Below are 5,765 nucleotides of genomic sequence, written 5' to 3' on the forward strand. Positions count from 1 at the left end.
GTAAAGAAAATAATGAGCAGCAAAAAAAGCTTTGCCATGGTCTTAATTGGAGTTTGGATGATCAGGTGGAGGGTGCCAGCCTTCAATTGGCACCCAAGGAGATATGAAGCTACTCTGCTGGAACCGTCAGGGTTTGAGAAAACTCCTGACAGTCCATCATTTGAAAGGGATGTCAAGGTCCCACTTCCCCGAGCTTGGTTTCTTATGTGAAACTAAGAACCAGGCTTGTAATGTGGAGCAAAAATTAAAGGCAACTGGTTTTAGTAATTGGTTTATCGTTGACCCTGATGGTGTGGCGGGAGGAATGGTGTTGGCTTGGAGGGAAGGGGTGACAGTGCAGGTTGTGCAATCGGACCAATTCTTTATCGCGGAAAGAATTACTGATCAAGGTCTTAACGAGAGATGGGGTTTGATAGGGGTGCACTTAAACACCAATGAGCAAGTGCGTTCATTACAATTCTCTCAATTACAGCTGGTCATCCAACAATTCGGAGGAAAAGTTGTAGTCACTGGAGACTTTAATGCCATCACTTCGCAAGCTGAGAAATTGGGAGGTATTGCTAAATCGGCATCTTCCATCGCTGCATTTCGCAACTTTATTGATGATGGAACTCTGGTGGACATAGGAATGGTAGGGAGACCCTTCACTTGGACAAATAGGCGCCGCGGAGATGACTTGGTACAGGAAAGATTGGATAGGGTCCTGGTCGGGACTGATTGGCTGTCGTTGTATGCTAATTCGGTGGTCCTTAGGCTCTCGGAGTTGGGCTCAGACCATGCCCCTCTTTTGATAGATTCCAACCCAAGACCAGGGAACTCTAAGCAATGATTCACGTTCCAAGAGCTATGGTGCTCAAAACCTGAGGTGCGACAGATTATTTGTGATGTTTGGAAAGAAGAAATCTCTGGCTCCCCAATGTTCATTCTGGCCCAGAAGTTAAAACGATGTAGACACCGCATCGTTCAATGGCAACGAGAGGGAGAGCATAACTCTAAAAAACAGATTGAGCAACTAAGCTGTCAGATTGAAGAGCTGAGGTCAGCGGGCATGTATGGTGGGGAGGAACTGCTGGAACTAGAGCGAAAATTGGAAATAGCCTACCATGATGAAGAGATGTATTGGAAGGCGAAATCCAGGGTTAAATGGCTTCAAGAAGGGGACCGCAACACTCAATTCTTCCATCAAAACTTCAGAAACAGGATGAGAAGGAACATGATTTGGAAATTAGAGAATGTAAATGGTGAAACAACAACTACAAACTCAGACATTACAGGAGTAGCTGAGGAATATTTTAAGGAGATATTCTCTTCCACATGCCAAACCGAACCGGATCCTTATTTCACCGACTTTGAGCCTAAGGTTTCCCCTTCCATGAACCGTAGATTGCGAAGACCGGTTACGATAGAAGAAGTTAAGAGAGCCACGTTCAGTGTGTATCCCCAAAGTGCCCCGGGAGAAGATGGCATGATAGCCAAGTTTTTCCAGTGTTACTGGGACATCATTAGCAGTGACTTATTTCGGGCAACTCGAAGTTTCTATGCAGGTGGAAGACTTCTTAAGAGCTTAAACCACACCTATGTTTGTCTCATTCCTAAAGTTCCAGATGCTAACAACATGACTCAGGTGAGACCTATTAGCCTCTCTACGGTGGTCTATAAAATTATCTCTAAGATTCTGATTTTTAGACTTCAAGGTTTGATGAAAAATTTGGTAAGCCTTAACCAGAGTACTTTTATTAAAGGCCGCTTGATCTCAGACAATATTTTAATTGCACATGAATATATGCATTATCTTAAAAATAAGAGGCAAGGGCTGGAGACTGAAATGGCTGTGAAATTAGATATGAGCAAGGCTTATGATAGGGTGGAATGGCACTTTCTCTGGTTCATGTTAGCTAAACTAGGCTTTGATGGTACTCTGATTGCTTGGATTCAGGAGTTAGTCACAACTGTTTCTTATTCTGTCGTTGTGGAAGGTCAACCATATGGTTTCTTTAAACCAAATAGAGGTCTCCGTCAAGGAGACCCCCTATCCCCATATCTTTTCTTATTCTGTGCATAAGGTCTCTCCTTCTTGCTACACAAGGCAGAACAAAACAATCTAATTCAAGGTATTCAAGTGTCAAGGAGGTGCCCCAGAGTCAATCACCTACTGTTTGCGGATGATTCGATCCTATTTTGCAAGGCTTCTACGATCTCGTGCGAGAATATTTTGGAACTCTTACATACATATGAGGGTTTTAGTGGACAAAAAGTGAATCTCAACAAATCGTCAGTCTTCTTCAGTCATAATACTCCGGATTTACTCAGAAATCAATGGGCAGCGGCTCTAAATATCAACCACATTGGGGCTACAGACAAATATTTGGGCCTTCCTTCTATTGTTAATAAATCGAAGAAAGCTACTTTCAGCCTCATTAAGGATAAGATCAGGAAGCATATTCTAGGCTGGAAAAGAAAGTTACTGTCAGCAGGAGGTCGACACACATTACTCAAGGTAGTAGGAGAAGCAGTCCCTATATATTCACTGTCCTGTTTTAAGCTCCCAGACACACTCATCTTAGAAATTCATAGCATGCTCTCTCAATACTGGTGGGGACAACGAGGTACAGAGAGGAAAATAGTGTGGATCAGCTGGAATACTACGACAAGACCCAAGAAGGAAGGGGAACTAGGGATCAAGGACCTTAGGGCGCAGAATCTAGCCTTACTGGGGAAGCAGTTTTGGCGAATAACAACACAACCAAGTTCACTCCTATCTAGAATATTAAAAGGAAAGTATTATCGATATTGCAATGCATTAAAAGTCGAGACTGGAAACACACCTTCATGGGGGTGGCGCAGCTTGCTAGAGGGGCACAAAGTGGTTGAGAAGGGGCTCTCTTGGAGCGTTGGCACAGGCTCAGAAATCAGAATCTTTGAAGACTCGTGGCTTCCACCTCCCTATCCTTTCACTGTCCTTCCACAATCAGCTCATCAAGCTATAGATCCAACAATTTTCTGGGTTAAAGATCTAATTACTTCAAATGGCCAGTGGAACACAAATATGATTCAGCAAGTTTTTACCGAAGACATTAGTAGCAGAATTTTATCAGTTCCGATTGAAGGTGATAGTGATAAAATTAAATGGGCTTTGCACAGATCAAACACTTACAGTGTCGCTGAAAGATACCAGATTGCCTACAACTTTTTCCACGAGCCCTTGGAGCTTGGCCTTCCAAATCTGCGTCTGAAGGACCTTTGGACATCCTTATGGAAGCTCTCAGTCCCCCACAAAATCCAAATCTTCCTCTGGAAAGCATGCCATGAACATCTACCAATCTCCTCTCTTCTCCATCACCGATTCCCGTCCACTATTGGAATCTACCCTTGCTATCAGGAAACAGAGGAAATCCAACTTCATTGCTTGGTTAAATGCAGAGAAACATAAGAAATATGGGGGCAATCTCAACTCAACTGGTGCTTACCTAGCTCGGAGGTCATTGAATTCAGCTCATGGTGGTTGGCGTTAGTTCGAGGGCATGGTAGAACAAGAGAGAACTCGCTGCTGCAACAGATTGCTGTAACCCTTTGGTTGATTTGGAAAGAACGAAATAGCTGGTTGAGGGCACACGCCGCAACCCAGTGGAAGTAATAGCCTCGGTGACGAAGCTAGTCAGAGAAATGAGAGACCTTCCTCAGTACTCTCCCCCTTAGTTGCTCTTACCAATGTTTCACTTTTCTCTTTTGATGTTAATTTTGGTCTCTTCAGATGACCTTTTGGGAGATCCCCTTTTGCTTATTTCTGTCCTTGTAATGTGGACACCTCATTCTATTTCTATTAATGAAATTTCATTGCCTTTGGAAAAAAAAGAAGTAACTTTACAAATATTAGTTTTATGATGGTTATTGTTATGAGATTTAAAATATTTTGTGGTATTATATATCAAAAAAATAGAAAATTAGATGTTTAAATTAATTCAAAACGGATGGAATTTTTTTTGGACAAGGTATTTTTTTGTATTATTTTGCACAAACAACAGAGATGCAGGCGGAGATTGATGAACATTGGAGTGGGGGCGTTAGGCCAAAATGGGAGAGGGACAACAGTGAGACTGGCACAACATGTAATGCTGCTGGGGCAGGATGGCTTCTTGGCCAAAATACTCGCCACCAACGCGCATGACCCCTCCTCACTAGCACAGTCCTTCACCACCGATGACAGCATCCCCAACGCCGGCGATTGTGTCGGCAGACGACGGTACTCTAGGTCTGCAGCAACGCCTCGATAGCAACCATGGAACAGATGCCCCGACGAGGAGGATTAGGTGTGGTAGGGAGGAGATTAAGAGGGAGATATTGTCGCATGTACGATTGAGCAGATGCCTCCCTTTTCTTCATCTTCTCTTATTCCTCTTCCTCCGCCGTCGCAAGCGCACCGCCCCTGTCACTATCTCCACTTTTGGCGATGACTCCAAACCTCCTCACCGCCTCTCCTACTCACTCTTTCATCGCGCCACCAACTCCTTCTCCTCTCTACTCGGTCATGACGGCTTCCGCACTGTCTTCTCCAGCATCCTCCCTCCTCCAGCGAGAACTCTGTCGCAATGAAGCTTTGGATCCCACAACAACCTCCCAACAAGTTTCACAACCAGATCTTCTTTCTAATTAGTTTGCGAAATTGAAAGTAATGAATCGATCGGAATTCTGATGAATGGTTGTGTACTTGTGTTCCATTTTTTGGATTATTATAATTTTAGATTTTTTATTAAACAAAAAGAGGAAAACATGATTGGTTAGATTTATCTACTGGTCTTTTGAGAAGAATAGAACATTATATGAAAAGAAAAATGAATAATAAATAAATTTTACATTCTAAACTAATTTTATATTCTAAACCAATTATGTTAGAATTGAACCGGTAATTGAACCAATCAAACTATTAAGTCACTGGGTTATTAGTTCAACCGGTAGGTCACACAAAGAACTTTCATGTAACTTGATTAATTATATATGTTAAAAATTAGTTATTTTGTTATATTAATTTTATTAATTATAGTTAAATGATATGGAGAATAATTTTATTAATTATAGTAAGATGTTATGTGAAATTAGTAATTTTTTAGAATAATTTATTTATCTTATTAATTATATTAAGATGCTACAAAAATTAGTACAGTTTAAATTAATTTTATTAATTTGATAAGTGTTCCGCTGATTTAGAGAATAAATCGAAAATAGAAAAAATATATGTAGTAAAAGCAATAATCATTTTTAAGGTTCAAATGAAAGGATGGACGTATATCAAGTATAAAAAATAAGGGATTCATAAAACCCTAAACGCTAAACTAGGGATGGCAACACTACCCGAACCCGCGGGTACCCACCTCTTTCTTACCCGCTCGGGGCGTGCGGAACCAATTAAAGAATTTACTATAAATAGAAACATTATGTAATAATGTAGGATATGCATAATGTAATTAGAAACTCTACTTTTTCTCTTTGGTTCTAATTCTAGGGATTTCTCTTCTATTCTCTCTGATTATCTCTAATTCTTTCTAATTCTTGATACAAATTCGTATCAAATGGTAGAGTTCCAACTTCGTAGAATCGCCTCCGAGATCGGACGCCCAACTCTCTGGAACCCATCACCGAAGCCGCGTCGTGAGAGACCGTCGACCAATCTGGCACGCCCTGCGCTCCTCGCGTCTCGGTTGTGGAGGTGCCACGACAGTTGTTCAGATTGGTAACGTCGTCGTCATCCATCGTTGCTGCTCCGTCAATCC

This window comes from Arachis ipaensis, chromosome B04 (assembly GCF_000816755.2).
Source record: "Arachis ipaensis cultivar K30076 chromosome B04, Araip1.1, whole genome shotgun sequence".
Classification (NCBI taxonomy): Eukaryota; Viridiplantae; Streptophyta; class Magnoliopsida; order Fabales; family Fabaceae; genus Arachis; species Arachis ipaensis.